Source organism: Adiantum capillus-veneris, chromosome 22 (assembly GCF_014529385.1).
Source record: "Adiantum capillus-veneris isolate H3 chromosome 22, ASM1452938v2, whole genome shotgun sequence".
NCBI lineage: Eukaryota > Viridiplantae > Streptophyta > Polypodiopsida > Polypodiales > Pteridaceae > Adiantum > Adiantum capillus-veneris.
In genome coordinates this window covers 68,490,781-68,501,902 of record NC_140952.1, presented here as the reverse complement: position 1 = coordinate 68,501,902, position 11,122 = coordinate 68,490,781, and the positions used below count along the sequence as shown (strand labels likewise).

General features: G+C 38.3%; 1 pseudogene; it reads left to right on the top strand.

Annotated features, from left to right (window-relative positions):
* Positions 1-9,337: 9,337 nt before the first annotated feature.
* Positions 9,338-10,643, top strand: LOC147429537 (uncharacterized; annotated as a pseudogene).
* Positions 10,644-11,122: the final 479 nt, after the last annotated feature.

Here is an 11,122-nt window from a genome sequence, read left to right as displayed (position 1 = left end):
TCCCCCCTCTTTCTTTTCATTCTTTGCTTCCTCACGCAACAGCTGCCATGGTGCTCACGGACATCACAAATCGTATGCCTCCACCACCATGTACTCCGCTCAACAAAAGTGTACATATTGCTTGTCCGCGGTGTTTGCACCGAAGGCCGCTCGTGAGGGTGAGCAGAGGTCATTCCAAGATCATCATACTGTCGGTGAGACGAATGTGTATGGTTCTTCAATATCTTAGGAGGGGAGAAGTAGGCTTGTTAGGCTATTGCAATTGGTTGTGTATGGGTGCAGTTGCTTCTTTGCATTTGTGGATGCACGAATGTCAAGCTCTTCAGCTCAAAACAGTGGCATTACAAGAGACTGTGGGTGCAGGTTAGAGAGGTCAAGTGTCACCACTTTTCCTCTAAAACAACCTTCTTTGTTACATCTTGCAGGTAGGTGCTTCAAATCCATCCTTATTAGAGGTGGGTAATCTCATCCTAATACAAGAATGGCTCAAGGAACTGGCATAACATGAAGCTTTTACGGTGGCACAAAGCTCTCCTCAAGCAATGTGGCTCCCACTACACCAAAAATCACTATGCTAACATGGAGAGATCCCTAGTAGGACATTACAACAACTTTTCATCAGCAGCACACCCTTTCCTAACATGAGGGCACCCCCACCATATATATTTTTATATGATAGGTCACCCCATGAGCATACCATGTCATGGAATGGATGTAAGAACTATGACTACACTACCCCTTGGAAGTTGTTCCCGAATGTATGTTTATCAAAGTTAATGAGAAGAAGTTTGGACTTTTTTGTTTGTTGATGTGTAAGAGCACTCTTGGTCTACCATATTTTAGATTGTTTGATAAGTTAAATAAGATTTGTAGTCATTTAAAGTGTCATTTTTTTTTTGGTAAGATTGTACATGAGAAGACATGATTAAGTACAAGAGATCTTGACGGAATAAACCTCGATGAGATTCCCACCATGCACTTGTGACACCATACCTCTCCTTGAACCCTTTGACTTCTATCGTTGTGGAGAGTCCAATGGGGGGCTATTTTCAAATTTTTAGCATAACTGTTTTTTGAAGAAAATTTTGGTTATTCTAAAGTTTATACACAGTCTAGGAGTTCATTCTGATTGTTTTTCTTCAGTTTCAAATTTTGATCGAGTGCACTCCTTGGAAGCCACTTTTGAAGGTGTTAGGGTGAGATTTTGGGAAAGTTTTGTATGTAGGAAATACAGTCCTTAACACAATTAAAAAAAAATGGTTCTTTGAGTATTTTCAGATTCCATGGTTTTAATGCTCGTTGGATCCCGTAGATTAAGAAAAAAGTAAAAAATGTATGTTTTACATCATTTTTAAATAAATTGTCAACTTGCACGTTGATTTTTGGAGAATGCGAGCAAGATATGATTTTTTCTCATCACATGATGGTCGAAGAATGCGATGAGATGAACAAATTCATGTGAGACAAGCCCAGACAGATTCGGAGCCGATTGAAATCTAGAAGCTGTTGAAAACAACCGAAAAGTTCAACACTTGAATCATGGCCATGCATCAAAAATATGCTCACACGGTGAAGGAGGTGCTTCAAAGCCATGGAAATCAGTATAAAATGCAAGCAATAGCGTTGGAGGCTATTCAAGAAGTTGTAGAGGCTCACATCATTTCAGATGACTTTGCAATGACAAAATGATTAAGAGTTGTGTCTATTGTCTCCATAGTGATTTGGATTTTCGGTTTATCCATGTGTTTTAAGTTAAGTGGTTCTGGCCATGAAGAGTTAAATTTAAATCAAATATTAACATTTTTGCCATCCTAAGGGGCAAACAAAGCTAGAAAATGCAAAAAAAAAGAGTGGCCACAAGGGCGCGCAGATGGCCCATCCAGCAGTTTTGGATGGCGCATCTGCGCGCCCTTGTGGCCACCCTTTTTTTTGCATTTTCTAGCTTTGTTTGCCCCTTAGGATAGCAAAAATGTTAATAGCTGATGAAACCAGATGTTTATGTAGCATGAGACTAGATTTTTATATTGTCCAGTGTGATTTGGCCTTTTGGTGCAGGGAACTAGTAAGTTGAGTTGAAGGAAGGCATAATGTGCTTGAAAAGTTAAATTTTACATTCATCTCACCTTTTCCAAGGTCCTGGAGTGCAACAATAGCCTAATTATGCAAAAAAAAGGGTGGCCACAAGGGCGCGCAGATGGCCCATCCAACAGTTTTGGATGGCTCACCTGCGTGCCCTTGTGGCCACCCTTTTTTTTGCATTATATGGCCTTGTCTGCCCCTTATAATAGCAAGAATGTTAATATTTGATGAAACCAGATGTTTATGCAGCATGAGACTAGATTTTTATACTGTCCAATGTGATTTGCCCTTTTGGTGCAGGGAACTAGTAAGTTGAGTTGAAGGAAGGCATAATGTGCTTGAAAAGTTCAATTTTAGGTTCATCTCATCTTTTCCAGGGTCCTGGAGTGCAGCAATAGCCTAATTATGCAAAAAAGGGTGGCCACAAGGCCCCACGTATGGCCCATCCAGCAGTTTTGGATGGCTCACTACGCGCCCTTGTGGCCACCCCTTTTTTTGCATTATATGGCCACCACTTCTTTTCACTCAGATGTAATTAGAGCTCCCCCCCTCCCCCCCTTTCTTTGTGTTCAAAGGTCCGGAGCATTCACTATGTGAAATTTTCCTATATCACGTGTGTTCACTAGAATGGATTAAAAGTACCCCTTTATAGGCCTTATCTACACATGTTTCTACAACTTTACAAGAATATAAAATCCCTTCTGTTGAACACATGTGCTATGTTACATATACTTTAGTGAACTCCCCATGTCAACGTCCTCACAAATCCTGTGCACTAAACATTAAACACTAGAAATCGACCAAACAAGGAGCCAATTTTTACTTCCTTGTGTCCACCTAGTGTTCTTGGGAATGTTTTGGTTAAGCCATTTCTTTGGTATTTGAAACCACATGTGACCCCTATTGTTATAGTATCCAACCAAATGTTTCTTGATTGGAAGTTTACATAGGCTCGAGTGGTACATATCTTCTATGTTAACAATGCATGTATCTATAATTTATGTTTAGACTTTCTCTATCCAAATGAGCTACATGGTAAAAATAAAATCCAGAATTTATCAGTTAAGTTCACAAGGTGATAGTTATTGGTATCATCTTTAGCAATACCAAAGAAATAGATACCAATAGCTAATGAATAGGGATATTTAAGAAGATTTCATACCAAAAACTTGTCAACACTACTCAAAAAGTTGGAAACTCAAAGGCTTTACAATATATGTATGATGAAACAAGAATCAATAATAAGTCACCCCTATACATAGACACCTCCATCTCAAGTGATCATTTCTCTAATAAAGCTTGGCATATGCATAGTATGGAAGCAATAACATGTTGGAAAGCAAGAGTTTAGCTTTCTTAACTTGTGAAACATTGCTAATGATATATATTCAACATCCCCAAATGAGGACATCTTGACAAAGTTTATGATCCACTTTAATAAGAATAACCATTAATGATTAAACTGAAATCAAAATACTGCTTGAATTTCTGCAAGGTGGAGTGATTAAGACTTGCGACTTGAATCATCGTACAGGCAAATCAAAATATCCATAAAAGTAAACAATATTTCTCAGATCTGTATGAAACTTCAGTAATCTAAATTAAATACTCTCACTCAATGCGACACCATTTAACAAAAAAACATATTTATATTGCATTTATAGAGGAATCCAGCCTCATGAAAAATAATTACAAATGGAGACAATGTTGTTGCTATTAGTCTTCTCTTACAAGTAGTTGTCTTCCTCATCTAGAGATTCATATACACTTGAGTATTTGTGTGTCTATGACACTAGGGAAGATAGTAGTACTATATGGATGGCTTCTAGAGAGTCCCTATTGGTTCAAGATTTAAAAAACACCTACTATTCTTATCAAAATCTTTTAACATGGTAGTGAAAGGTTCCTCAAGGAACAAAAATAGAGTGATTTCCATCTCTGCACATGGTTGCTTGCTCATGTCCTCTTAAAACAAGTTGAATCTCTAAGTAAACAAAATATTATGTGAGCACAAAGTTATAAAGTACAAAATGATATCATTCCAATTATCTAATGATAATTATACGAAGAATAAATTACAAGAAAAATCTTTGACGACTCTCCATAGATAACACAACTTACTTACATTGTGAGACTCAAATCACATGCTACACAACTATAGATGGCGCACCAAAGCCATCAACAAAATAGCACCACCCAGTGTTATGAGGTGTGAAGCCTAAACACTGAAAGCCATAAAGAGGTTAATTCTCTCCAGCACGATAAACTTAAAGATGGAGATGATGTTAAGCTCTGAATGTAAGCTACAAGGGTAGTTTTCTTACCATTCTATCTTTATGTTGGAGATGAACCCTTGCAATGTCCACGCGATATTCACACCTCCTATTGTTGTGGTATGCAACTCATGTGAGCTCATACTTTTGCCACCTTCGGGAGTAGAGGTTTCCATGCAGTGTGAGTGAATGAAAGTAGAAGGAGTAGAATCTTGTTTCATGTTGTAATGGAGGTGAGAGAAGGGAGAGGAGCTAGCTTGGTGTGAAACTATGTGGTGGGCAAGGGGAAGAGATGGAGGAGGAGCTTGCTTGGTGCTACAATGGAGGTGGGAGAAAGCTAGCAGAGAGATAATGATGGACTATAGGGGGTGCATGTGGTTGTTGTAGCAATGGAGAGCTTGGAAAAGGGTTTGTAGAGAGAGAAAAACACTTTTTAGCTATAGAATAGGTTTGGAAAGACTTTGGAGGGTGAAAATGATGTTTTGATTTGTTTTTTTTTAAAATCAATTTTTTGGATTTTTTAGTGTACGTTTTTAACTTTTGAAGGTCAAAAATACTTTTTTGACCATGAAATAGGTTTGGGGACCTTTTAAGGAGGGAAAACTTGAAATTTGATTTTTTTTGAAAATTTGAAATTTTTAGTGTATTTTTAAATCCGGACCAAAAAGTGGGGGAAAAGAGGTCAAAGTGGTCCCCCCTCCCCCTACTTTTTTGAGGGTATAGAGTGTGTCCACCACCCTCTTCCTATTGGCTGACCTCTAATTAACCTTAATCCCAAAGGGCCCCTAGAGGGTTCATATTTTTCTTAATGTTCAGATGCAAAACTTTGGCATGCACGTTTTGGTCATCTAAATTTTACCAGTTTGCTGCGTTTGCAAAAATCTGATATTTGTTGCTTCTTGTCGCCTCTTGAAGCACCTGTCAAACATGTTTGTGAAGGTTGTATTTTGGGTAAAATGCAACATTCTAAGTTTCCAAAGGATGGTTCAGTTAGGGCCACATGTAGGTTGCAGCTTGTGCATAGTAATGTTTGTAGGCCCATGCAAACTCCATCCTTGGGCAATTAACTATATTGCGTGACTTTCATTGATGATTACTCCAGGCATGCATGGGTATTTCCACTTAAAGCGAAGTCCGAAGTTTTTATGTGCTTCAAACAATTTCTGGCTATGACTGAAAATGTATCGAAATGTACTATGGGCACCCTCCGTTCCGATCGAGGGGGGGAGTATATGTCTCATGAATTTAATGCATTTCTGGCTAGTTGTGGGATAAAATACCAATGTACAGTACCTTATACACCTCAACAAAATGGTGTTGCTGAGAGGAAAAACATCACTTATGAAAATGGCACGATGTATGGTCAAAAGTCAAGCCTTGCCGCATTCTTTTTGGCTTGAGGCCATCATCTGTGCCACTTATGTACTAAATAGGTGTCCTACAAAAGCTTTGCAGTCTATTACTCTATATGATGCATTGCATGATAGAAAGCCTTCTATTGAGCAAATGCATGTTTTTGGCTGTTTGGCATATGCTTTGGTGCCACAAACACAGCACACAGAAAATTGGATGATAAGACTGTCAAATGTATTTTTGTTGGTTATAGTGCTAAAAGAAAAGGTTACAGGTTGTATCATCCACAAACAAGGTGTATTCTGGTTTCACGGGATGTATTGTTTGTGGAAGATTCTGTTCAGCCCTTGCTGTCATGTACTAGAGATAGTAGTGTGAGCTCACAAGACATTTATGACACTTTGTTGCCTCTTTTCAGTGGTGGAAATACGAATGTAAATTCTAGTAAGGCATATGTATAGCCTATGGGGGTTTCCAAAAATGTTACAGATTAGCCTATTACTGATGCAGATGTATGATGTACTTGATGAGGAAAGGGCTGAAAATGAGTAGGCTAGAGGTATGCCAAAATGGCTGGTGCAAACTTTGCATGACGGTAAATTGGATGCACCTTTATCTAGTCATACTCGTTCACGCTATCGCCATGCATCTTATGCATCAGATTGTTATGCTTTGGCTGTGTGTAGCTTACATGATGTTGAGGAACGTCTGTCTTTTGATGAAGCACAAAATTTGGATGGCTGCCATGCAATCAAAATATGATGCACTTATAGAAAATGACGCATGGAATTTATGTGATTTGCCTCCTGGAAAAAAGGACATTGGTACAAAGTGGGTTTACAAGTTGAAATGCAAGCCGAATGGTGAGATCGATTGCCATAAAGCTCGACTTGTTGCAAAGGGTTATGCACATCAAAAAGGCATAGATTATGAAGAAACTTTTGCTCCCACTTGTCTATGACTACTGTGCGTTTTCTATGTGTATTGGCAGCTCATTTTGGTTGGGATGTACATCAATCAAACATTGTTACTACTTTCTTGAATGGTGACATATTGGAGAAAGTTTATGTAACACAACCTCATGGTTTTGTCAAGAAAGGACAAGAGAACAAAGTGTGCAGATGTAAGAAGGCTTTGTATGGGTTGAAGAAATCTCTTTGTGCTTGGTATGAGAAATCTGACACTCATTTGGTCAAACAAGGCTTTAGTAACAGTCCAATAGAAAGCACATTGTATGTAAAGCTTGAGGGTGATGTACTGCTCATTGTGGTTCTTTATGTAGATGATTTGTTGATCACTGGAACAAATGAGAGACATATTACTGAATTTAAGGCTAATTTGAATGCTACTTTCAAGATGAAAGATTTGGGACTATTGCATCATTACTTGGGTATACAGTTTAAGCAGTGTGATGATGGTATTGCCTTGTGTCAAAAACGTTACATAGAGACATTGCCATGTAATTTTAGACTCGAGGATTGCAAACCTATTGCCACTCCCATGGAAACAGGTTTGAAATTGAGTCTTCATGATGCTGGTGATCCTACTGATGTCACTCTTTATCAAACTATTGTTGGTTGCCTCATTTATGTTTGCAACACAAGGCCGGATATTCAGTTTGCAGTCTCACACGTTAGTAGATTTATGCATAGCCCAGGGTCTAAGCATTGGCAGGCTGTCAAGAGGATTTTTCGCTTGTTGACTGGGATATTGCTGAGTCTGATTAGTTGTTGACTCTGAATATTGGTGAGTCTGATATTTGGTCAGTCAGATTATTGGTGAGTTAGATGTTGCTCAATCAGATCTTGCTGAGTCGGATTCTGGATTATTGCTGTTGAGGCTGATATTTGTTTGGTCGGATTTCAGTGCTGAGTCGGATTTCTGTTGAGTCTGAATTCTGTTGAGTCAGAATTTCTGCCAAGTTAGATTATGCTGATCCAAATACTGCTGAAGCAGATGTTGGGTCTGAATATTTGCTGGGTCGGATTTATGCCAAGTCGGATTTTGGTTAGGTCGGATTTTGTTGAGTCTGATATTTTATGTCAAGAACATTTTTGGGTTGGACAGTTATAACCATCATTTGGTACTTGTATTGGGATGAGTTCTGAGTAGGGGAAGGCAAGAGAAGATTTAGCCATGGTGTTCTTTGCTCTATCCGATCTTTTCTCTATGTTTTGTTTGTTGACTCTGAAGTTATCTGATTGTGTCTAAGGTTGAGTCTGATCATGGAGTGAGTATCTATTCTTTGCTTGACAATTCTCTACTTGAGAGCATGTGTGTGAGAGATATTCTTGTGTTGTTGAACCCCAACACATTTGGCGATCTTGCTGTGTTTACATCTTTGTTGGGGTTTGGTCGAAATTCTCTCAGTGTCACCATTGCTGCGGGTATCTCTGTTTCGTTAATTGATGAGGTATGTCAGAGCGACCAACTCTGATTTTTTCATTGTTCCCGCTGGGCCATTGAAGGTTTCACCAACACGTTTGGTGACCCTATTGCAATTGTTTGTGTGTTATGTCTGACATTCTCATCTTGTTGATTACCTACTATAATGGTATGTTTGTTGGGTCTGATTACCTTCTGTGTTAGCATTCGAGGTTGGTGTTTGTGTTCCACGAGAGTAATGATGCTATGAAAGAAACTATCCCGAAGGAGAAATTGTTAGACTGAGGAGCGAAAATTCAGGAGTAGCAGATAATATTTGATTAGAAGCATTGCTGCAGATTTGGAATTCAGATTTTGTTGCTTTAAGTGCTGCAGATTCAAGTTGCATATATCCATCAAGGTGTTGCAGATTCAGGTTGCACACATTCAACAAGGTGCTATAGATTTAGGCTGCACAAATCAGATTGTGCAAAATGGCAAAAATTTGGATGATTTTGCAGAGACAAAAGAACAATTTCTTGAAATCAGACAGAGAAATTTGATGTTGAATCTGATGTTGATAATCAGATATGTCAAAGCAAATAAATTCAAGAATGGTATCTTTTATTGAATCTTTTCAAACATATAAATACATCACTAAACTAGAATATCCCAATCAATTTAAGCAATCGATTAAATGGACTATGCGGATCCCGGTACATCATCCGTGGCTCTTCGTATAGCGAATTTAATGGGTCTCAGATTAGTGTGGTGCACCGATCTTGAGGGCTAAACATGATTGTTGTATTTTAACGAAGTGAATGTTATGGGGGGTAAAAGGAAGAAAGAGAAATGTGAGGTTTTCATGAGTAAGAAGCATGAGGTCCATGGATGATTGTCCATGTGTAGTTCATGAGTGCTCAAAGAGAGATGCTTGTAGGAAGTGGTACATGGTGAATTTGTGCATAGAACTTCATAACTTTAGCCGCAAATTGCAAAAGGCAACTTCCTATAACAAAATGGAAAGAGCCTTAGAGAAGTTAGATGATTTTTAAGATGACTTGGAGAATGCATATGAATGGCTAGATGGTCATAAAGGGGATAGGCAAAAATCATGTTCTATTAGAAAGAAGGTTTTCAAGTTGCAAAAAGCATGTGAGAAGCTGAGGGATGCATATGAGAATGAATTTGAAGGGGACTTGAGTGATGATGATGATGATGATGGATGGAGCATGGAGCCTGTAATCCACCACGTAGGGATACCAAAGATGGAGGAGGAGGTGCAAAAGGAGGTTGGCCAAAAGAGCCTAGAAGAGCCCCTAGATACCCCTAACCTACTACTAGAGTATACCCATGGAGTGGAAGAGGAAGATCCATTGCTTAAAATTATGTTGTTTGCATATGTAAAATGTTGTTACCCTATTTGTGGGGAGATGCATGTCATACGTAACCATGATGTTGTTCATGTTATTCAAAGCCCACTTGAAGAGGTGGATAGTGAGATGAATGCAGAGGAGGAATTGCTGGAAATCAGATTTTCTAAAATCAGATTTCCTGAAATCAGCTTTGCAGAGGATGAATTTTTGGAAAACATATCAATTCAAGAGGAGTCTCCACCAAAAAATCCCTACAGGTGAAAATGCTACAAAAAGGTGTTGAAGGAACATTGAAGGAATCTACAGATGCTGATTCTGTTGATCGGCAATTCAGACAAAAAATCAGACCACTATGCCAGATGTTGCGGATGATCAAGCGAATCAAGATTTTGGTTTTGAATGTTTTGAAGGACATATTTTGATGTCATAGGTTGATGTCAAGCAAGGATATGTTTCAGTTGCAAAGAATTGGAAGAATAGGATTGATTGTTGTTCCAATCTAAATAGGGATGAATAAGGAAAAGGTCTCACATATTAGATTGAGCATGAGGAATGTCAAGATCAAGTCTTTGAGGAGTATAAAACAGGTTCAACAGGTTTTGTGGAGCATGCAATGATGGTTGAAATGCAGAATGATGAAATATCAATGGATGTGCATTCTAAACTTGATGTGGGACAAGTTGTTCTCAATCCAAACATACTTTTATTGGAGGATGTTTGTTTTAAAGCTGATGATGTAGTAGAAGTGGATTCTTGCAAAGTGGATCGTCAGGTTTGGATGTTAAAATATCAGAATTCAGATTTTCATGTGTTCCAAATTTTGGAGTTGCTAATTTTTGGAAGAGGAATGTGCTACAGGGTGCATAATGATCAAAATTTATTGTTTGTGGATCCGATTTCAACTCAAGAGGTTCAAAGGATCTGTGCGGATTATAAGAAGCTTATATACCTGATTTTAATGGATAATCAAAAATTTTAGGCAAATTTGCATGTTCAAAAATTGCAAGCGGAATTGACAAATGGATTCAGGGGACTGTGCTTTACTAAGGAGGATAATTAGATTTTGAAAATATAGGATTGGATAAATTTCATTGGAAGTGTGGATAATCTGCAGTGCAACGGATTTGTCAAATATCTGTAGAGTAGTATTTTCATGAGGGAATGTCAATTGATGTGCATAAACAGGTGGTGGATGTGAAAAAACAGGTTGCGGATATGGGAGAATTGATGGTGGATAATCAAAATGTGAAATTTCAGGAGTTGTTTTCCAGATATGATATTGGAGGAATGGTTTTTACAATTAAAGTGTCCATGTTAATGTTGATTCTGATGGCTTTGCAAGTTTTCAGCAAGGAGGATGATCTGATGGAGTTTATGAGGAGTTTTTTCAACAAGGAGGATGATCCGATGGAGATTATATGGTCTTTTTCCATCAAAGCCGAATTATTTTTGCCTACACTTCATCTTTGGAGTAGAGGAGTTCTCATTGAATTTTGGTTCCATAAGTTTACTTTGTATGATTTGATTTGGATGTATTTGTATTTGAGAGATTCTGTACCTTGGCATGTTGTCAAAAAGTGGACTACAGTGATATGGGATTGCACATGTAAGGTGGGAAAACATTCAAATTTTGAAGCGACATTAGAAGAAGGACATGTTGTTGCAAAGGACAATAGA